Source organism: Canis lupus, chromosome 14, assembly GCF_011100685.1.
Source record: "Canis lupus familiaris isolate Mischka breed German Shepherd chromosome 14, alternate assembly UU_Cfam_GSD_1.0, whole genome shotgun sequence".
NCBI classification, from domain to species: Eukaryota; Metazoa; Chordata; class Mammalia; order Carnivora; family Canidae; genus Canis; species Canis lupus.
The window spans coordinates 30,381,808-30,406,114 of record NC_049235.1 but is presented as its reverse complement, the minus strand read 5'-3'; the positions used below and the strand labels follow the sequence as shown (position 1 = coordinate 30,406,114).

Here is a 24,307-nt window from a genome sequence, read left to right as displayed (position 1 = left end):
CAGGAAAGATTTCTCATAGAAGTGTCATTTTAGTAGGTACTAAAAAATGAGTGAGGAAGTTCTAAACATAGGAGTTTGGAAGATAGGAGTGTGTGGGGAAGAGGGTGGGGAAAGGAGTGCAAGTGAGCTCAGAATCTTTAAAATAATTGTCATCTGTTCGATGTAGCTGAATTTCAAGTTTGAGATAGAGAAGTAGGGATATGAAGTTTTGTCATGAGGGAGTGTTGTTGAGGACCAGTATGTATTTTTATGCAGTGATGGTGAGGTAAACACCTTAGAAAGATCAATCTGGGAAGGATCTACTGACAAATGATGAGACTGAGGTTAAGGACATAGTTAGAAGGAGAGCCATACCCAGAGGATAATTTATGATGGCCTGAACTAAGTGCCTTTCTGGTAACAAAAATCAAATTTGGTGTTAGAGAATGAAAAAAATGAACTCAGAACCTCCAAAAAAATAATGCCTACAAAGTGTTTTTAATGGCAAATTTTAGAGTACAATCAAGATATACATATATATTTAGAACTTTTTCACTATCTTCTTTTAATTACCAATGAAAATATTAGAGTGGAAATGAATAGACCTATAGGAAGGTTGACTAATAGTACTGGTTTGAAGATACCCACAAATTTTTAAACAGCTCTATACATCTTTACTTATCTCATCTCTAACATAGCCTTGGGGATTTTCAGAAAAATAGCATGTAATGTCAACTCTCTACTTAAACTGTAAGAATCAAACCCTTGGGAACTATCAAGTTATCAGTCTTTACTACTGAAAACATAACACGGTTTAAGTAGAGCTACTCTAAATGGTTCAGATTACATTTAGGTAATATTTTGAGTGAGATGAAGACAGAGAGATTTTCACCCAAACGACTAGTTTAAATGGCCTACATTTATGTCCCATATTGTTTTTTTGAAGTCAACCAAGGGTATAAAAAACTTCCTTTCCCAAAAATGAAAAGCCTTTGTATTGCTGAGTTCTGGAAAGTGCAAACCGAAGACTCTTGCTAAAAACAAAAACAATTGGAGCGTTATTTGTGGGCCTTTAAACTTATAAAGTTTTTAAAGAAGTCAACCAAATAGAGCTTTAAAATCCAACAAATATTTTCATTCATTTCATTTGTAATACATAATGGAGACTACATGTGAAAGAAGAAATACCTTGAGGCAAATTACTAATGTTTACAACTTTTTATTGTTTATGCTTATAAGCAAATTATCTTTTTCAGTCTTTGGTGTAGATTCAAGTGCCAAAGCCAATTCAGTTACCCATGGGGCAGTGTTTGTGTTTCATCTTGAAAACCTGCTCACCCTTCAGCCTCTCAGTTTGGAGTGGTTCTCGAGTTTGTATAGCCTCTTCTGCTTTTCTAATTGTGTAGTGAAAAGAGATACATGTTGGGCCTCAGAAGGACATTTATTTCAAAATGCTCAAATATTTCTGCTTCTGTCAGAAGAGGAGGAGAAAGAGGAAAAAGACAAGGAAAGAAGGAAATGAGAATGGAGCCAATTGACTTAGTTTTGGGAAAGCTTTTATACACCACATGCCCATGACAGACTTTAATGTCTTGTAACTGAAGCAAAGGCTCCAACGCGTGCTTCCCATTCCGCAGGCTCAAAACCAATATGAAAACATTTTGTAATAATGCTATAATGATTTAGTAATAAGCTTCATTTCTTTTATTATCAAGTATCACAAGAGAAAAGTAAAGACTAACCTCCTAGGCCTTTAAATGTCAAGTTCATATCTGTACTAGCAAAGCAGATAGGATTTTTTTAGACCCTAGAGAAGGCCAGCAGGATATAAAATATTCACTGTGTGACATACCATCATGGTTAGAAAGACATGGAAAAACTCTTAGCACACTATATTGTCCTAAAAAGATTTTCCACTGTTATGAAAATAATTGAATTTTCAAGTAGTAATTGGTCTAGGAAACTGCATTTTTTGTGTGACATGTAGATCTCTACATATTCATAGATTATGTGACTACATATTTTCAACTAACTGGAAACCACCAACATCATATATTATGAGGCCATAGAAAAAATATAAAATGAGTTCAAAATAAAATGTTTCCTATTAGACACAACTGCATATTACATGATTTAAGAAATTATTTTGGTTATTTCTAGTCAGAGGCCTTTAGAATCTCTTTTTCATTGCAGTTTAAACTGCAACTGATAGATGGCGCTGACAAGGTATAATTCAGTGTCACAAGTGAAATTGCAATCTTCTCAGAATTTCAAAAGCCAGTTTCATATTAGCAGAATCTATTGGAGGAATGTTCTTAGGTATTAAACATATTGAGAACTGATTTTCTAGGTAATTCTCAGAAATGTCATTGTGTTTTGTGAAATACTTTTGGTGGACTGTTATTCCTGGTAATTAAAATATCTAAATCTAGTGGCCCTGACAGACTTTAACTTCTCCAACACTTAAGTATATTTTCCAATTTTTCTTTTTTTAAGTTTTGTTTTTTTTTTTTCTATTTTTTCCTACATTCAGATTTCAGTGGTGGATCATACAGGTGTGGAAAGTAGTCTTTTTAGGAAACATGGCCTGTAGTTCTAAGTATATTTTGTTCCCAGTACAACTTTTCCATTCCAGAACATCTAAACATTTAAAATAACACAGGGAATAATAATAATAATAATAATAATAATAAACAACTTTGTGGTGCAGCATTCTTTTTTATCACCTTTTAGCCACATAACTGGATTGGACTATCTTGTTCACTTGCTTAAGAGGTTAATAAATTTTAAAATGTAAATGAAGGGAATCTAAAATTTGTAGCAAAAGCAGGTAATTCAGAGGAAAAAGAAAGAAGAGGAACAAAACAAGGAAATATATCTTTCAGGTTTAATTTCCGTAGTGGTAGACTCAGCCATTTTTATGGTTCAAAACATCTGACCATTGGAAAAATAGGGATTTTCCACATCTACATGTTATGGATCATTTCATAACAACAACAAAAATAACAAAATGCTTCTTAGAAGTTTTTTTCCTAGATATACTGTAATTATAAATTAAGAGGCAATTATCTGGAGAAGTTATATCCTGTTGGTTTTTATTCTCTACTTAAAATATAAATTTTAAAGTGATGTACATGTACAATAATTAGCAAAATGTCTTTGTTCAAAGGATTACAAAGTTAATAGGGCTCATCTGTCACCTAAGAATTACCATTTCCTAGTAATTATAGCTGAAAAAGTTTACAAAGTCTGTCTAAAATATGTAGTTTTTAGATTGACATTCCATATTAAAAGCAAATGAGGAATATTTTTGAAGATAGTATCTTTAGTTTCTCTTTTTTCTACAAAGATTATGTGGTATTTAATACAGGCTATGTATAAATTGGGAAACCAAGAAGCATTCTAAATTTAAAGCATTAAAACCTATACTATTTCAATGCAAATTTTAACATTTTTAATTTAAAAAAGTAACATCTTGATTTTAAATTTTAAAATTCAGTCCTGGGAGATTTCTAAGTATTTTACTTCTTGCCAAAAAATATGAAAATAGAAAAGGAGCAATTTTTTTAAAAAAAGTTTTTATCATCTACATTAAATATATTATTAGAATATTTTCTTTGCCTCTATAGGTTACTTTTATTTCCAACTATAATGCAAATACAATGCATTGTATCATGTGGAAGTGTGATTCAGTTAAATATGTCATCTTTAGCATCTGCTACATTGAAAGAAATGTTCTATGATGTGAAATGATGGTTCATATTCACTACTGAGAATTGTATGGAAATTAAAATTCCCTTAGGGAGGCAAGAATTTGGGAATCCAAATATATGTCCCCCTGACATCAGATACTAGTGTGGGAAAGAATGAGACAGTAGTCATACAGCCTGTGCTGCTTCAATGACAGAGAAGCATGATCTTTTTGACTTGATTTTAAATCGAGTTAGTGGCTTTTAGTTACTCATTAGGTTTAGGTTTTTACTTCTTTTCTGTTATAATACTATTTATTTGGGGGAAAATATCCATATACACATATATGCATTGATTGTATGCATAAGTAATATTTATATATGTATTTAGAATATTTATTTAGAGTTCTAGAATATCAGAAGTCTAAATTATTCCAAGACTATTTGAAGATTTTTCATCATAGTAATGGTATTTGTAAATCATGAACATTGAGAATGTCCTGGCTATGTCAGCCTCCATGTCACAAACCTTAATGAGCTTTTCTTGTCCAAATACAAATTCCAGGATTGAGTCTTTTTAAGATAATTTGTCTGTCTAGAACTACTATCTAAAACAGTAAATATTCTACTTATAGAAAACTGGAAATAAGTATTTGAATAAATGAAATTATATGGGAAAATGCAGTTGTTTAGAAACGGTCATCAAAATAGATATCATTGTTACGAAAAGAGCTTTATGTTACTACATGAAAATAGTTAAGATTGGATGATAAATTATTACTTTGTAAACGATAAGCTGGTATTATACTGTTAAATACTTCCAATTTTGATGATAATTTTGTAGATAGATGGGACGCCTGGGTGGCTCAGTGGTTGAGCATCTGCCTTTGGTTCAGGGCATGATCCCAGAGTACCAGAATCAATTCCCACATCGGGCTTCCTGCATGGAGCCTACTTCTTCCTCTGCCTGTGTCTCTGCCTCTCTCTCTCTATGTGTGTCTCATGAATAAATAAAATCTATTAAAATTTTTTTTAGATAGAAGTTTTATGCTCAACTTAATGAGATCAAGAAAAAACTTTTCTGTAGTGTCAGGTACAATATAACAGATATAAATGTTATATTTTTAAGGTGTTATGAGAAATGCCAAACATTTTTAAGCCAAACTCTTTCATATTAAAATATTGTATATTCAGATATATAAATTTAAAGTCAAAACAATTAATTAGAATTTGACAAGAAGTCAGAAATTCAGTTTATTGATTACAACTGTTCACTGTAGTTCTTCAACTATATCATATTATTTTGCCTTAATTCATTCCTTTCTTTTTAAAATAAACTTAATCTTTATGATTGTTTTTAATTAAAATATGCACTGGCAAAAATTAAGTTTTGATAATAGATAAACATTAAATATTATTCTATTTTTTGTGGTAGTATGGAGATTTTTAAATATCATGTAGTGTTTTTTATTGATGTGAAAGTTAAATTTGTATGATTAGCAGTAAAATGTTTCTTAATATTTCTCTGCATCTGAAACTGGATTCAGAAAAAAATTTTTTGTATAGTGTCTTTTTCAAATACAAGCTTGCTTTCTTCATATTGTGAATTTAAAATCTTATGAAAATTATATAGGAATAAAGTCCCTTTCAGATCATGTCATTTTCTATTTATTATTTTTATGGCAAAAATCTTTAGTACTCTCCCAGTTTATCTTCCACTTTGAGGTAGTAGGTACATACACACACACACACACACACACACACACGCATCCCTACACCTTTATTAGTAGGGGTGTGTGTGTGTGAGACAGTGAGTGTGTATATCCTAATTCTTAAGAAAAATGAAAGATTCTTGATCATTATCTCTAGAAACATAGATATCTCTAGATGTGAGATAGAAGACATATATTAGATATAAGATATGTATCAGTTACATGATAGAAATATATCTTCTCTACATGTGTTAGTATATATCTATATAGAGAGATCTTTGTGTGTATATATAACTATCTAGTTAGAGACAGAATATTTTTTTAGAATATTTGATTTGTCTTAATAATTAGTATATAAGTTATCTATGTTTTGAAGGTAAGAAAACCTTATCCCAGCACATGTAATTGGAGAAGTCATAATATATTATTAGTGGTGATCAAAAGAATTGAAATTCATTCTTTGCCATTTTGTGGGAAGAAACAATCTTATCTAAGTTGAAAAATGAATAACTGATATAGACATTTTAATCCCACCATATTCCCATATTCAGATAACCACCAACCTGTTGTCTTTTAAGAAACCTTTTATTTTCCTTTGCAAATTGGAATACATCCTTATAGTACTTTCATAAGTATTTATTGATATTTAGTGAGCAAATGAATAAAAGCATTGTTGTCAGTAGTGGTTGGTTGTATTTCCATCCTGACTCACAATGTTCTCTTTAGCCTAGGTATTGTGCATAAAGAATAACATTGCAAAAAAAAATTAAACCAAGGAATGTTCAGTCAAAATATTATGTTTAGTGGCTCTAATCACACCCCAGCCTGACCCTGGAATGAGGACACCCTGCCTTGGTTGCAGGATTTGGGATTTCATGAGCTCTAAGCTGCTACTAGGGGCATTACATCTGTGATAATGGTTCTGGAAGGGCTGGGGAAGAAGTGGAAATATGAATTGGGGAAAAAGGCTCTACTAGGAGCACACTTCTCTGTCCAGGATCTGTCTTTCATACTTTTCGTGTTCCTTCAAGGCATGAATTTGGCTGCATAATTACCCTCTACTGGCTTTGTCTGTTCCCACCAGACTCTTGAATTCTGTCTCTGTCCGTTAACAGTGTGAAGTCAACCATGTCTTTTTTTTCTCTCCTGTCTTTGAAGAACAAAGAAGCTCATTGATGTTTGAAAAAATCTTCATACTTATTAACAAATGGAGAGTAAGGGCTCCATTTTTACCTTCGATCTCCTCCTTTTTTAAATTTGTCTTACCCATTAAGAATATAGAGACATACGAGTGCATGGAAATAATTATAAAGGGTGTAGAAACTGTGGAGGTCCTGTGTTCTCAGAGGCACTGTAACTGGCAGCAAACCTGATCACTTCTTTTTGTCTCTTGGAGCATAACCTCTGATGCAAGAGTGATAGAATGAGATCCATATTCTCATGGGTATGTTCTTCTACCTTCATTCTGCTCTTTGTTGCTCTCAGTCTTTTTATGGTAAATACTGCCCTTGCCCAGAAGTCAGAGGAAAAAAAAAAAAAAGCGACCATCCAGAAAATAGATGAAGTGACAAATATAAGTAGGGCAAAAGGAAGCACAGTGTAGATATAGTAATTAGTGTGTTTGTGTATAAATCTGTAGATATTCTAGGAAATATCAGAATTTGAGGTGATAAGATAGGAGGCTATCAAGTGTAATAGAGAAGAAAGGTCTGGAAATCCCCTTGGATATCATTTTGGAAGGGGAAAAGATTTTCCAAATCCCCAGGCTTTAGAATACTTTAATTCTTTATGTCATTTACCATCAAGGTACATATTTAATTTGTACTGATGTAAATTGAGAATGTGTCTCCACTTTTAATTGTGCACTGATTTCCTTTATAAAAAATCACCTTTCTTTGTTTTCAGGCATATTAGATTCAAATTTGTTCACAGAAAGTTTCAAAAGTGTGTGAACTCCCCAAAATAATGCAAAAATTAGAACGCAACATGTCAGCATAAAACAGTGAATCTGCACATTGACAGAACCATGGTATAACAATAGTCAAACATTCTTACTTGAAAAGTTAATGGTTTTTTTCCCATGTGACAAATTTGAGTTTTATTTCTAAAAAATTTATTTTTGTCTTCATCAGTCCATACCTTTAGCACTACCCTGCCACCAAATTCAAAATGGCTCTAGTAAAAGAAATTTGTCAAATTAATGCCTATAAGCAATCTCAGAAATACAGAATCCCCGTATGCATTGAAAGTGTGAGATTTTTCTTTCGCCTGAAATAAGTTCTGGGATGCATAAGGAGTACACATCCCATATTACCAACTTTCCAATGCATATCAAATTATATCTAAGAAGTAACATCAGTCCATTTTCATTTTGGAATGACTGCCATCCAGGACGTTGTCACTGTTAAAACTGTAATAAATGGATATCATTTTTAATATTATCACCAAGATACTATGTGGATGAAAGGAATATTAAGATAACATTATGTGACTTCAAGTAAAAAATTTTCACAGATTAATAGTCTGACTAGTTCTTACTAGAGTTTGTACCATACACAATACTGTGTGTGTGTGTATGTGTAAAAAGTAAAGGCTGGTTCTCCACCTCAAATTTCTCTCATAGTACAATGGCTCCCCTAAGAGGGTTATAATATTCCATTGACTGCTTTGTGGATTATTTTCTGTGAGTTGTTTCTGGCCAGTGGAAAGCACGCAGTTAACTTTTGGGCATTATTCAAGCAGACACTCTACGATTTTACCAGAGATTGTTTCTGTAGGAATAAATCTGTGTACTATTTGTCTAGTCAAAAACAGAGCCTGCTGACATAGAATCACTGGGGAACTGGAAAACGGATCAAGGGTTGAAAGGAAAGAGAAAGGGAAATCTGCTTCTTTTAATAATATACCTAGGATAGAAAAAACCAAATACGTTCTTTTATGCCTCCAAAAAGGAAAAGTTATTGAAATAATGTGTGCACGGAACTATGTCCACCAAAATTTGAATCAGTGTAACTTCTCCACACACATATTTAACTCTCTTTTCTATATCACATAACTTTTTTGTCAGTGATTTTTGTTCCTTTCATTTCTGGGTATATGTCATCATTTGAAATACTAACTTGGGCTTGATTTAGGAAGATATATAAATATGCAGTTCTCAAACTCTTGGAAAAAAATTCTATATTTATCTCCTCATCACTTACATGGAAAGAGAGCATGTGTATACATATAGACACATATGCACATAGGCACCCTCGCATACATGTAAACACACACACTCTCACCACAGCCTTTGACTTCTCATCCTAAGAATGAACGGTGAAAAGAATATTGCCTGCTTACTGAGGAAAAGACAGTGTATCATGGTATCAACAATGACTCTTAATCCTTCACACCATACCTCTTCTTAGGCTAAATGTGCATTTTTCACATTTAAAGAATAAATGTTTACCTTCTAAGAGAAGTTCCAAGCCTTAGAATTTTTTAGCAGTAATGCTTAAAGTGGGTATGCAAAGATTAATATATAAATTATTAAAATTAGAGGCTTAATGAATATGCTAGATATTTCTTTTCCTTGCTTTTCCTTTTTCTCAGCATTTCTGTAAACCAGTGGCTTGCCATCCTATTTACAAACAGCATTTTGTTTTAGTGTGAATTTGTCTGATTAATAATTACTAATACTACCCAAGCTAATAGTGAAATACTAGTGACTATTTTCCCAGTAAGATATTTAAAATGCAATAGGGAAATGTTTCTTCTGGTTCCTGTAAAAGTGTTCTCTTGTGTATTTGCCTGATGTCTTTATAAAGTCTATTCTTTTCATGAGCATTGTGGTTATAATTCTTGATTTTTTTGGCTTTGATAGCGGTTGCTAATGTTAACTTTGCAATACATTTTAAAAATAAATGTATTGCAAAAATAGTTTTAGTTTTTTTCAAAGTTTTTATCACAGAAGACACAGGTCAGAAAACAAACATTAAAACTTTAATACAAAAAAAAATAAAAAAAATAAAATAAAACTTTAATACAACTGAACATCCACATACAAAAAATGAATCTAGGTACAGACCTTACATCCTTCACAAAAATTAACTCAAAGTGGATCACAGACCTAAATATAAAACGTAAAATTGTAAAACTCCTGAATATAATGTGAGAGAATATCTAGATGAGCTTGGGTATGAGGATGGCTTTTTAGATACAACACCAAAGGCACAATCTAGGAAAGGAAGTCTTGGTAAGCTGGACCTCACTGAAGTAAAAGACTTCTGCTCTATGAACAACAATGTTAAGAGAATGAGAAGAAAAGCAACAGACTGGGAGGAAGTATTTGTAAAAGAGAAGTCTGATAAAGAACTCTTGTCCAAAATCTACAAAAAACTCTTAAAACTCAACAATAAGAAAATAAACTAATTAAAGAATGAGCCAGAGACCTAAACAGACATCTCACCAAGAAGGTATAAAGATGGCATATGAAAAGACCCTCGGCATCATAAATCATTCAGGAATTGGAAAAACAATGAAATCCCACTGCACACTTACTGGAATGGTCGAAATACCAAATGCTGACAAGAATGCGAAGCAACAGAAACTCATTGATCAAAGAATGGTACGGCCACTTAGGAAGATGGTTTGACAGCTTCTTAGAAAACTAAACATAGTCTTAACTATGTGATCCAGCAATCACACTCCTTAGTGTCAGTTGAAAATGTATGTCCACACAGAAACCTGCATACGAGATGTTTATAGCATTTTTATTCCTAATTGCCAAAATTTGGAAGCAACCAAAATGTCCTTCAGAAAATGTACAGTTAAACTGTGATACATCCAGACAATGAAATACTATTTTATTCAGTACCAAAAATAAATGAGCTATCAAGCCATGAAAAGACATGGAGGAGCTTTACGTATTACTAAGTCGAGAAAACTCAATCTGAAAGGATTGCATACTAGATAATTCTACTTGTTTTTTTTTTCAAGGTTGTATTTATTCATGAGACACACACACACACACACACAGAGGCAGAGACACAGGCAGAGGGAGAAGCAGGCTCCATGCAGGGAGCCTGACGCAGGACTCAATCCCGGGTCTCCAGGATCACACCCTGGGTTGGAGGCGGCGCTAAACCTCTGAGCTACCCAGGCTGCCCAGATAATTCTATTTGTATGATATTCTAGAAAAGGGAAAACTATGGACCCTGTAAAATCATCAGTGGTTGCCACGAGTTGTGGAGAGGGAGGAATGAACAGACAGAGCACGAATGATTTTGAGGGCAGTGAAACTATTCTGTATGATATTGTAATGGTGGATACATGTCATTGTACATTTGTCAAAACCCCAGAATATGCGACACCAAGAGAGAACCCTAAGGTAAGCTATGGACTTTGATGATGTGTTAATGTAAGTTCCTCATTGTACCACTCTGGGAAGGCTGTGTGTATGGAGGCAGGGATTAAATGGGAACTCTATATTTGATTCTCAGTTTTGCTATGAACCTAAAAAATAAAGTCTATTTATAAAAACAGAACAAAACAAAACCTTAGTACTGTGTTTTATTTAAGAAACCAAGTAAAACTACTAACTCATTTTTCAAAACTGATTACCAAGATAGAGCCAATTCTGTTTTATTTGTAATGCTTTCTTTCCCTGTCTCTTCCTTTTCATTTTGGAAACTGTTAATTGACAAGGGAAAAGCCCGAAGGTAGATAGGAAAACAGGAATAAAAGAAAATCAGTGAGTTTGGATTTTTAAAAATTAGGCAGTTGACATTTAGCTGAAATGAACACAAATTTAGAAGTTGAAAGTTTCCAGGCCTCAAAACTGTCTAATACTGAGATATAGGAGATATATCTTATTTCTAAACATGGTTGATGTCCATTTAAAAATTCACCAGTTGATTTATTTTGATTCTCTCTCTCTCTCTCTCTCTCTCTCTCTCTCTCTCTCTCTCCTCTCTCTCTGTTTCAGAGACAGCTATTCAACATATAAACCTTTCTATTTCAGGTCATCTCTAATACTGCAACCTCTAATCATTAATATCCATTCATAGACTTCCCAAGTAGAGTTCAAAATATATGACTGATATAAATGAAACTTGAATAGATGGCTAGGCAAATCCTTCCACTATGAGAAACAAGTATTTGATACATTTCAGTTAAACTAATATGAATGTCCCAGAGGAATTATGAATGGGTATTCCCAAAGGGTTTCCATGAATTAACCTGAGAATCTTCATTTAGCATATAAAGTTTTTTAACCTATAAGATGAAAAGATAACATTTTCTTATTATTAATGTGAATTTTATGATGGTAAAATTTATGTTAATACTCAACATGCAATATTCTAGGAACGATTCCATTTGTAATTCTTTAAAAATCCCGCTGCTGAATGAAATGGGAACTGTTATAACCACAATTTTCCTGCAGCACTGCAGTATGAATGGTCTTTTTCTAAGTGGCATTTCCATCACATGGATTGAATTTTAAACTATTTTTTTCAGTGACCAATCAGACATTATAAAATAGTTATGCTACTGACTTGGTATGTGTTCAATGTCAAGCCACTTTTTTCCATTGACAGCTTGAGAAGATTGTAAAACCATTAAAAAATTTAAACTTGTGGCTCAAAGGGACTTTCTACAGTTAGACTGCTTTTAATTTTCTCATTCTGTTTGGTGAACACCTGCCTTTCCTTGAATACTGAACTGAAGTAAAACTTACTGAATTATTTTAGCATTTTTATTTTGGAGCTCAGATAAAAGAGAAACTTATATTTTAAATATTTGTATAAAAAAGGGGAATGCATATTTAGACTTTACATAGTCATAAATATATACCTATAAGACCCTATTTTTAAAAATTATACATTCAACTACTTATGATAAAGGAGTATTATCTAAGGGAAAAATTGCTTACCTTATTCATTGAGAATTTCGGAATTCTGAAAGAGTAATTTAACATGTGGTAGCCTGATACTACATCGGTATGCTCAGTTTTGAGCACTGCATTAGATAAAAACTCCTTGAAAGGCTGAAACTGCATTGTTTACCTTTGTATAGCAAAACTTCCTATGAAGTTTACACAGTAAGCAATTAATAGCTATTGAATTGAAATAACCATCCTTTGGAAACAGCTTTTTTCATCAACTAATTTTGAGTGCTGACTTTGTATCAGATACTCTTTTCAGGTGCTTAGCTTTCCTTTAGAGGTGGAAAACACAGCCTCATCTCCAACAACTCACAACTCAGTAGGAGAGAAAGACAAATACCTAGTAGTAGATGTGGCAAGTGATATGACAGATGATTCTCAGTCCAGACTTGACATTGGAATCATCTGAGAAGTTAAAAAAGAAAAAATTCCCTTGTCCATACTTCATCCCACACCAACTGAATCAGAATATTTGGAAGCGGTTTTATTTTTGGTCATTAGTATTTTGCGAGGTTTTTTTTAACTTTTAAGATTTTATTTAAATTTAATTTGCCAACATATAGCATAACACCTAGTTAGTATTTTGAAATGCTCTACGAAGTAAACCAACGTTCCAGAGGTTGAGAAGTACTATGCTTGAAGTAAGCAAGGTCATAAGAAAGGTATTTCTAATTCAGTCTGGTAGAATCAGGAACATTTATTCAGAAAAGCTGGTACTTAAGCTAACCTTTAAAGAATGCATAAGATGAGTCAAATGGAGACATGATGAAGGGCATTCTTAGAAAAGTAAAAATATGACTAATGGGGAGAAAAGAGCATGTTACATTTAGACTGCAAGAGGTAGTTGGTCACGGATTAGCATTTAGAGTATGTGTAGGCAAATCGGGCTATAACATGCAAAAATTAGATGTTACATGAAGGGAATATGTGTATTCTTCAATATTAATTATGTTCCAGATGATTACTCCCCACAAATCAATAAGCTTACTGTTGTAATTTCATTACTTCTCTAATAATTGACTCAAGAGTAAGTATATGTAAACAGGTTGAAATCAGTGAGAAACTTACTCTAGCTCCATGGAAAAGAAAAACAGTTTTTCTCCAACTAGATGTATGGTGGAAATTATGTTCCACAGTTACAGCCAAAAGTCTCACAACTGTGAAAGGAGCCACAGTGAGAATCATTAGCTGATATAAGACAGAATCAAAAACCTGAAAAGTGGAGCTGGAACCCAGCAAGAGCCCACTATATGTCTAAACTGGTATGTGAAATATAAAATATTCTTCTTGTTAAGCCACTTAGAGTCTGAGTTTCTTGTGCCAAGTTCAATTAGTTCATTATCAAGGCAAAGATTTTTATTTTGAAGACAAAAAGTAGATAATAAGCCAATTTAGGAAGATAAATTTTAAAGGGGAATGTTGTTTTACCTTAAAATGAAATGGTATCTTTCTTTATATGTCATGCATTATGTGTGTGCCTCACATGTGCATAAAAAAATATTTACAAGCAGATTTGTATTTTCTTTTGACAACAGTATGTGGGTTGGATTTGATGAGGCATGCACTAGAAACAACAGAACTTAGAAGTTATTTTATAAACTATGCGATATAGATGATTCTGAAGGGAAGAGAATCGGAACATATTTAAGAGATAGAATTGGTAAAATTTGACAATTACTAGGGCTTTATGGTTAGAGAAATGGAAAATTCTAGAATAAACTATTTCCTGGAAATATTTGACTAAGTCTGTGTGAAAATGAATTGAACTGAATGTGAAACTGATTGGCCCTGGTTTTTGTCATGAACTTAAGTTGGACAAAGCAAATGCTATAGGAATAAAATTACTCAAATTTTCTCCTTATTCTGTTGCCTAAAATGAGGATTAACAATTATACATTGTAATTCAGATGATTTCATTTAACAAAGAAAATGCATTTTATACAGACTTCATTGGAATTCTGAGGAAACTAGACACTAAAATTTTTCTATTGAGCAGGTATAGTAAATAAAAGTAAAAGCCTTGTATCTATTTACTTGAAGTATGTGAACTCTGATACTCTTATCATGTAATATAGTTAGAATTTTATTTCAAAGGGTGTAAAACTATTGTGTATATTTTTCATTAATCACAGTCCCCCAGCTTTTATTTTTCATGCACTTATTGTTTAACTGGAAATTCTTCTTCCATAGGAATTTTTATTGCCTTCAGTTAATGAGGTACAAATAGTATACTTCATTGGTATGTATTTCTTTTCATATGTTAGTTTCCATAGCTATAATTATATTCTATACCTTTTTATTATATGTATCATACACAATTAAGTATTGGCTTATTTAGCATTAATACGTTAGTATTTTTTATCAGTATTTTCTATTCAGAAATCTATTGATATTACTGAATGGCATTTTTGAAATCAGGTCCAGGATCTTGTATCTATCACATTACTACAATGTTAAAAATAATACAATTTAAGTAGGAATGCTAAAACAGGTACATCTGAAAGAATGTGCCCAAAAGCCAAATTATTTTTTTGAATATTTTATATGAATTTTCATTTCTTCAAAAGCTAGAAATCAGAGTCCTCAAATTCACTAAAGTAATATTTGGAATATACATTTTTCAGTTAATTTTCAAGTTAAATTATCCTGTGACTCAACACTAAGGCAGCTTTTAAATCAAATCAGATATTTCAAAGAACTTTTATAAATCAAAGTATACATAAGATGCTTAATGTTTGCTTAATGCTTGAGGATCTAAGGTAAGAACAATGGTTAAGAATTATTGAGCACTTACTGTCTGCCAGGTACTATTCCACTTAGCTGACATGGAATAATTCATTAAATTCTCACTCCAGTAATACTTCAGGTATTATTATTTTCACTTTGCAGATGAAGATATCGAAGCACAAAGAGATGGAGTAGTTTGTCCAAGGTTACATAGCTAGAATGCGGTAAGGCCATGCTACAAACCTAGACTCTTAAGTCCTTTGCTCCCAAGTGTATTAATCTGCTGCTTCCCACAGAGATCTAGGGAGATAAGAAGCTTAACTGAAAACAAGTAGGGTGAAACACTTTCTATTTCCATAATATCAATCATAAATGCTGTAAATGCTTAGAAAAATAAAAATAATGGAGGTTTTACAGAAGGCATGGATTGCAATCTGAAAGTATTGAGCAATTATGTGGTCCTCAACTCCCAAGAGCTATGCAAATTTGTATGAACTATTAACATGTCATTGGTGAAATGATTGAGAAATAACTATATGTTAGAGGGATTTTTTTTTGAGAAGTAATAGATGATATAGTAGAAGGTTAAGCAAATAACATATTATTAGGTTTCCTGACAAAAATGAATACTGGACTGCACCTTTAAGGATTTAGTAAAAGGGTAAAAAAGAGGAGGGAAGGGAGAGAGTGAAAAGACATGGATACATTGCTGTATCCAATGGATAATATCTGTATCCATCTAGGATGATAGATGCACTCTAGTCTTTAAATGAGGCAGACACAAAAACTTTGCTGAAACTCCATTTGTGGAAGCTAAAGTATATTAAATTACATGTGAACTCTCTTTTGAAAAAAGGATATTTATTTTGTTTTTCCATTGGAAAGCATGCCAGATATAATTATCTCCTTGAAGATTAAGAACAACCTCTGTGGTGTCAAAAACGGGGGGGGGGGGGCAGTTATTAGGTGAAATAAACATTCCTGAGGAGGCAAATAATAATAAGCCATTTGATTCACCACGATACCATTTGTGCCTGAATATAAGGTGATTTTTTTTATAGAAAGATACAAAATAGGACAGCCCTGGTGGCTCAGCAGTTTAGCACTGCCTTCAGCCCAGGGCGTGATCCTGGAGACCGGGATCCAGTCCCATGTCAGGTGCCCTGCATGGAGCCTGCTTCTCCCTCTGCCTGTGTCTGTCTGTCTGTCTGTCTCTCTTTCTCATGAATAAATAAATAAAATCTTTTTTAAAAAAAGATGCAAAGTAAATATTTTGGCCATTTTGGATATATAAATTTTAGGAAATGTAGGCAAATAGTCCTATGTCTATTTATATTCTTTAATGTATAAATTTTCAAAAACATTAAATTACGTACTATATAAAATAGTATATGGTTTAGAAATGTTACTTTTTTTCCATTTTCTACTTTTATGGAATACTTTTCATTCACTATATTGGATTGGATATTGTCCCTCCAGAAATGTCTATCCAGATCCTCAGAATATGACATTATTTGGAAATAGGATATTTACAGATGTTATTGGTTAAAATGAGGTCATATTAGATTAGAGTGGGCTCTAAGTCCAATATAACTGGTGTCCTTATAAGAAAAAAACCACAGTGAACAAGGTCAGATAATGATGGAGCAGGGATGATGCACCTGCAGCCAAAGAACTCCAAGCATTGCTGGTAACCCACCAGAGGGTAGGGAGAAGCAAAAAAGAAACCTTCCCTAGTATTCTCAGAAGGAGCATGGCCCTGCTGTACCTTGTTTTTGGACTGTTGTGAGAGAATAAATAAACAATAAATTGTTTTAAACTACTCAATTCGTGATAATTTGTTATGGCAACCTAGGAATACATTTGCACTAATACATTTATACTCTTAATACATGCTTCGCCATCCATGCGTTCTTATATACTGGAGCCACTGGAGTCTTAAAAATGCAAATATTGGGATGCTTGGGTGGCTCAGTGGTTAAGTGCCTGCCTTCAGCTCAGGGCATGATCCTGGAGTCCCAGGATTGAGTCCCACATCAGGCTCAGTGCATGGAGCCTGCTTCTCCCTCTGCCTGTGTCTCTGCCTCTCTCAGTGTCTCTCATAAATAAATAAGATCTAAAAAAAAAAAAAAATTAAAAATGCAAATATCACTTCAGTCTAATTTGAAGTGCCTGAAATAGAAAAAATATTCTGGGATCCCTGGGTGGCGCAGCGGTTTGGCACCTGCCTTTGGCCCAGGGCGCGATCCTGGAGACCTGGGATCGAATCCCACATCGGGCTCCCGGTGCATGGAGCCTGCTTCTCCCTCTGCCTGTGTCTCTGCCTCTCTCTCTCTCTCTCTCTCTCTCTCTCTCTCTGTGACTATCATTGAAAAAATAAAATAAAAAGTAAATAAATCTTTAAAAAAAAAAAAAAAAAGAAATACTTTTAAAATCTTGTACCAGGGGTGCCTGGGTGCCTCAGTTAAGCATCCAACCCTTAATTTCTGCTCAGTTCATGATTCTTTTGGACTCTGAGCTTGTGTTGTGTTGGGCTCTGAGCTTGGCTTGGAGATTAATATTCTTTTCTTGTTTTGTTTTGTTTTTATTGAAGTTCAATTTGCCAACATATAGTATAACACCCTGTGTCCATCCCATCAAGTGCCCTCCTCGTATTAAGATTCTTTCTCTTCCTCTTCCCCTCCCTCTGCCCACCCCACTCCACTCACTTGGCTCTCTCTTAAAAAAATAAAAATAAAATAATAAAATCCTTTGTACAGTACCAAGTACTGTGCAAATCTTGTATGTGCTCAATCTCATTTAATCCTAACTACAATTGTTTTATTTACAGAAAAGGAATTGAGGCTCAAAGAAGTCAAGTTCCCTTTCCAAGATCATTTGATGTTAAATGGTGGAGTAGAAATTCAATCCTTGGGTTGTCTAATTCTACAGCCTATGTAGAACATGTACTTAAATGTCACACTTGTTCAAATCTTCGGTGAAATCTTATTATCAGCATAATGTTAATTTTTAAAAATAAATAAGCGGTTTATATTCATATTCTTGACACCACCTTTATAAATGCTGAACTGATAGCAAATTACTGCATAAATTTATTGCTGTCAACTTTGGACCCAAGCCATATCTGACCTATGAAGGTTGAAATACATGGCCTATTTTAGAGCCAGATATTCCCATAATTGTGTCATGTATATTAAAAACAAAACAAACTATTACCACAGCTATGATTTGTCCAAATATAATAAATTTTTTGAATGGGAGCAATATAAGTCAAAATAAAAAGAGAGGAACACTGCTGACATTTATCAGGGAAATAAAATGGTATGCTTTTTCTCCATCTAGCACACATTTTGCTCTGGAATCTTGAACCTCTTCTCCCTTAAGCCATAGTTTTTCCCACAAACCTATCAGTTTTATAATTTAACAATAAAAAAAGTATACATCCAGTAGGTATCATGGGACAAACCCTCCCTGTATGCATGTTAATTATGTTTATACTAAAGTGCTTACTTATGTAAGATTTATTTTAACATGAATTAAAATGTTCTCTTAGAGTATAAGAATGTTGATGCAAAAAAAAAAAAGAATGTTGATGCTTTAATACATGATAGGGCTTTGATATAATAATTTATAGCCAATGGAAAACACTTTCTATTAACCTTCCTTAAGTATAAATCATAATAGTGCCTCACTAATATATATTTGTAAGGAGGCTTTTATGGACAGTTACTTTTAGTTGGCCTTGGTTATACAAAACAGAAGAACGACCTTTTAAGAATTTAAGGGGACAATAAAATATTAGTATTTCGTGCATACATTTTGGTATGAATTAGGGCAGTCTACTTTTTTCAATCTTCAGATTAGTTCTTTCAGGGTATAAGCATGTTACACGTGAGTGGCACAGTTGTTAAGCATCTTACTCTTGGTTTCAGCTCAGGTCTGATCTCAGGGTCATGCTTAGTGCAGAATCAGCTCGTGTTTCTCTCTCCCTCTTCCTGTACTCCTCCACACCCATTCATTCTCTTTCTCTCTCTCTGTCTCAAATAAATAAATCTTTAAAAAAGATGTAAACATGTAGTAACCGAGACCACTTAGAAATTCTGAGTCAAATTATTAATAGAATTAACTTTGTAATTAAATATAAAACAAATTTTGCTTTAAAATTCTTCAGCTGAAAAATACACATTAAAAATGTGCATTCTTTTTAAAATTTTTTTTAAAAGATTTATTCACTCTAAAGAGAGAGAGTGCTAATGAGGAGAGGGGCAGATGGAGAGGAGAGAGAATCCTCAGGCATATCCCCCGCTGAGCACAGAGCCTGATGCTGTCTCAATCCCAGGACCCTGAGATCATGACCTGAGTCTAAATCAAGAGTCAGAGATCTAACTGAGTCACCCAGGTGCCCCCCAAAAATGAGCACTTAAAAATAAAATGTGCATGCCGTAATAGCAGTGGGGTGGAAGACAATTTGGGGCATTTGTATCAATGATAAGTGATATGTTGCAGGTGCTTCAATAATTACACTTTTATTATTCTCAGATAAAATTCCTTTTATAGACACATTAGATAGGTAATGTATACATGTACCCTTATATATGAACTTGATTATGGTGTCAATTCTAAGTGACATCACAGTTTTGAGAGGACCGTAGTTATACCAAAGTCCTTAGCAAAGGCAAGCACCAAACAAGGAGTTACTTTGCCACTTGTGGCCCGGCTGGATATACATCTGGTGGTATTTGGTGAAAAAGTCACAATGAATAATGAGCAATTCATTTGGTAAATTTCTTGTTTTTCCATGTGTACATTATAGGCTAGAGAACTATATTGGGTCTGTTAAAGAAATTCTTAGAACAATTTTCTCATCAAAATATAACCATGCCCACTTTTAAAAATATATGTTATACCTCAGTAAGGAATTTTGGAAAATAAAAAACTGTGCTAACATTTTTGAGGGACATCCAACTAGGTTTTGTGAATTCCTATATTTATGAATGCCATTTGTATTCATAGTTCTCCCTCCACAGCTAAGCAATATATGTAATATATGTAACTAGGAGTGAGAGAGACCTCTTTAGATCCTTGATGAGAGTTTGAGATGGATAATAATGAAATAACAGCAAACATCAGTGTTGCTTTGAAATATAATACCAGATTTGTTGGCTCTCTGATATTAAACAAATTACTAATTTAACAAATTACTAATTTAATTTAGAATTTTATTGGTCATTCATAAGTTGTCAGATGTCAATAGCCTTCGTATCTTTAAAAAAAGAGGATTGTACTAGATGAGCTCTAAAGTCTCTTACAACTCTAAGCTTTGTTTTTAATTTTACATTTCACGGCATTAAACCATGGTTTAAGCTCTGATAATGCCAAGGGTATTTTATATTAAAGATACCAATAATATTATCTAAGTCATGAGCTAGAGAGAGGAGAATAAGGAAGAAGGTGAGAGAGAGAGGATGTTTCTTACTGCCAGTGAATGTTAAACTGTGTTTTCTTGTTCAACGTGCTCAGTATCAAGTAAGGAAAGAGAACTTTGGTTATATGTTAGACATTTGAATGTGCTATATTTGCATTGTTAGTTAACATATTTTCCAAAATGATATCAACAGAAGAAAAGGTAAGGGTTTGAACTCTGTAGTTTCTGTGTGAAAATCTCAAGACATTGAAACTGTAAACTTCTGCTTTAACACTGTAGCAACTCACACTGCTTGGAAGATAGTGTCACATGATGCCCTGAAGTTTTTCTTGTTATACCTTAATATGAAAACACCTTCTGTTCTTACCTTCACTAAAGATTAAAGTTTGCCATTGCCTGCCCTCCCCCCAAAAACATTCCCTCACCCAATCTCTACTTTCATACATGGGAGAAGAATCGGTTTTAAATGTATGGTAACTAAAACCTAAATTAAGGTCTTTATTTGTCCAAGACAAACTTTAGTTTGTACTCCAGATACTGCTAAGCCTCCAGTGTGAACTCTGAGCCTTAGGTGGATGCACTCCATATGCTTCACCATACCGTGTAGGAAGACATTTGGATCTTTTACATTTGTTTTGGTTTCAGATAAGTTGCAAATTGGGGATACCACAATAATACAGTTTTGGAGCAATGGATGTTACTTAGAGAAATAGTTAAAAAATATATATATATATTAAAGATTTTATTTGAGAGAGAGCAAGAGAGCATAGCAGAGGGAATGGGAGAGGGAGAAGGAGACTCCCCACTGAGTAGGAAGCCCCATGCGGGGCTCGATCCCAGAACCCAGGGATCATGACTTGGGCCAAAGGCAGCCTATTAACTGATTAAGCCACCCAGCCAATCTGAGTAGTAGTTTTTAAGGCAAAGATATAGCAAAGATAATCAGTGCATTTGACATAAACTACCAGCCAATCAATAATTTTGTGATGAGTATGTCTATACATAATGGAATTATTTAACACACATATGGTTTATTCAAACCACAAAGGCTTTTTCTACTTCACAGGACACCTTTTACTTGTAGAGAAATAAAAATGTTTTCTTGATTTTAAAATTGATATATATTCATTACACAATATTATAAAACAGCTTTTTTTTTGAAGATTTTATTTATTCATGTGAGACACTGAGAGAGGGGCAGAAACATATGTAGAGAGAAGTAGGCTCCCCACAAGGAGCCTGATGCGGGACTTGATCCCAGAACCCCAGGATCACAACCTGAGCCAAAGGCAGACCCGCTAAACCACTGAGTCACCCAGTTGCCCCTACAACATAATTTTTAATACTTGCACTGTATTTATCATAATGATTTGCCATAAAGTGTTTAATGAATTTTTATTTTTTGATATATATTTTCAATACAACAAATATTATTTCAGAGACTTGGTTATACACAAACTTTTTGATATATCTGATTATAAAAATTCTGAATTAACTTTGAATATATTCATCTGGAATTATAGAATCAAAAGTTAATCTTTTATGTATTGCTAATTTCGTCTTGGCTGTTTTAACTATATGCATACCAGTAGTGTATGAGATGTATTACTTTCCTAAATCCTTATCACAGTAACCAATTTGGTTTTTTTTTTTTAAGATTTTATTTATTTATTCATGAGAGACACAGAGAGTGGCAGAGACATAGGCAGAGGGAGGAGAAGCAGGCTCCCTGCAGGGAGCCCAATGTGGAACTTGATCCTGGGGCTCCAGGATCACTTCCTGGGCCGAAGGCAGATGCTCAACCACTGAGCCACCCAGGCGTCCCACCAATTTGTTTTTTAAACTTTGTCATTTTGGTAGGTGGAAAATGCTATCTTCTTTAACTTGCATGTTCATTATAGGTAAGCATGCAGTATTTTATATTTCTTGATCATATATATTCTTCCTTTATGATTTAGCAATGTGTGTCCTTTCTCCTTTTCCTATCTGATAATATGGTTTCCTAGCACTGAATTCTATACAGATCAGATCCTTTTATTTGTTTGTTTCAAGTTTTTATTTAAATTCTAGTTAACATGTATTATAATACTAGTTTCAGAAGTAACAATTATGACTCATCAATCATGACTCATCGCTGACATGTAATACCCGGTGCTTATCACAATGAGGTCCTTTTTGGATTCCATTAAATAGTATATGCTGTTGATACCTTATGGAGATGTTTCTCACATAGCTGTTTTTTTCTAACTGTATTCTTGATAAATACAGGATTATTAAATTAGAATATTCTTCACTAAAAATACTTCTACACATATAGTTTTTGACAATATGATCTTATATCTTTTTTAAAAAATTAGAAAATCTGAAGGATTAATAACTAGAAATTTGAAAACTAAAATAAAGCAAGTAATGTGGCTCAAATATTTGCCCAGGAATATGCCTATCGAATAAATTAATGGACCAAGGAAACACAGGTGTGGCATTTCAAGGGCCATTTTATCAGACCGGTTGTATATATTAAAGATGAGTGGTTTTCAGACTGTGTCTCTAGAACCCTTTGTTTCTTTGTAGGTACCACACACACACTTGTGAGGAGAAGAGAAAACATTAAGCAGGTGTACCAGGGCCTCTTTACCTGTATTTGTCATAACTTCTGTGCTTCTTACCGGTCACTTTACAGAGTTGTATTTCTGTAACAAATTTCCTTTTTTTTTTAAGAGAACTTATCTGATAATATTGACCACTCTAGAAAGTTTTCGTATCTTTATGTGAAATTATCTTGTTATGTCAGATTTTGCTATAAATCACCACAAAACCTTTCTGAGATTAGGAAGAGATTCAGTTCTACAATAATATGTATTTTAATCAGAATAATAAGATAGGGTTCATATTTATCTACTATAGCTATCTCATATTATTCAGGTATAGATGATATAGCAGTATCTGAACATTACCTATGTAACAATTAGCTTTTAGCCTAATTTATATATACTACATATTTGAATCAAGCATCAGTTATATACAAAGATATTAAATTTTAAGTCCTAGGATGTTATTTGTTTCAGGGATATTTTATTGCTATTATGTTTTATTGTTTGGAGTTGAGGGAATTACATATTTCAATAGAATTGAAGGTAAGATTAATTCAGTTGTTATTGTGCTACTAAGCATTTCTTATTAAAGAAATATTCATTATCTCTGAAACAAATTTAGATCCAGTAGAGCCTAAAATAAAAGGTATCAAATGCTACTATAAATTAATTTCAGCGTACTAGTTAAGCAATATCATGTAGCTTCTTCCTTAGAAATTAATAGTCCTTTGGCCATAATGAAGAGTTTTTGTCACTCATCCCAGTATAAGTTTTATATGATGAACAGGTTTTTTTTTAAATCATATTTTGGAGCAAATAGAAAAGTCAAGTGAAAAATGTACAGCCTGAACATTTGATCATTAAATATAAAATGTTGAGATAATTAAGTTACAATTATCATTAGAACATTTTTTACTCATTCAACAGACATTTATGGAATTTTTTTCTGGGATAAGATGTCATGAGATATCATTAGAGTATAAATTGGAGGAAAAGTGGAATGAATGGCTAGATATAAGTAAATACTCTCAAATTTTTTTTACAGGAACTCCTTTTTAGATAGTATAAGATCCTCAAGACTTGATGATAATAAAAATTATAATAATATTTGTTATTTATAGACATACTTACTAGACTTAGGTTGATTTTCTAGTTTATATCATTTGTCAGTCTGAAACTATAGAAACATCTTTATTTAGAGATGAGGAAACCTAGGTAAAAAAAAAACCTAGGTAAGCAAACCTTAGTCTTGGTGT

General features: G+C 33.2%; 1 long non-coding RNA gene across 1 annotated transcript in view; it reads right to left on the bottom strand.

Annotated features, from left to right (window-relative positions):
* Positions 1-24,307, bottom strand: part of LOC102152416 — a 34,869-nt gene that overhangs the window by 2,972 nt on the left and 7,590 nt on the right. The gene's annotated exons all lie outside the window — the stretch shown is intronic.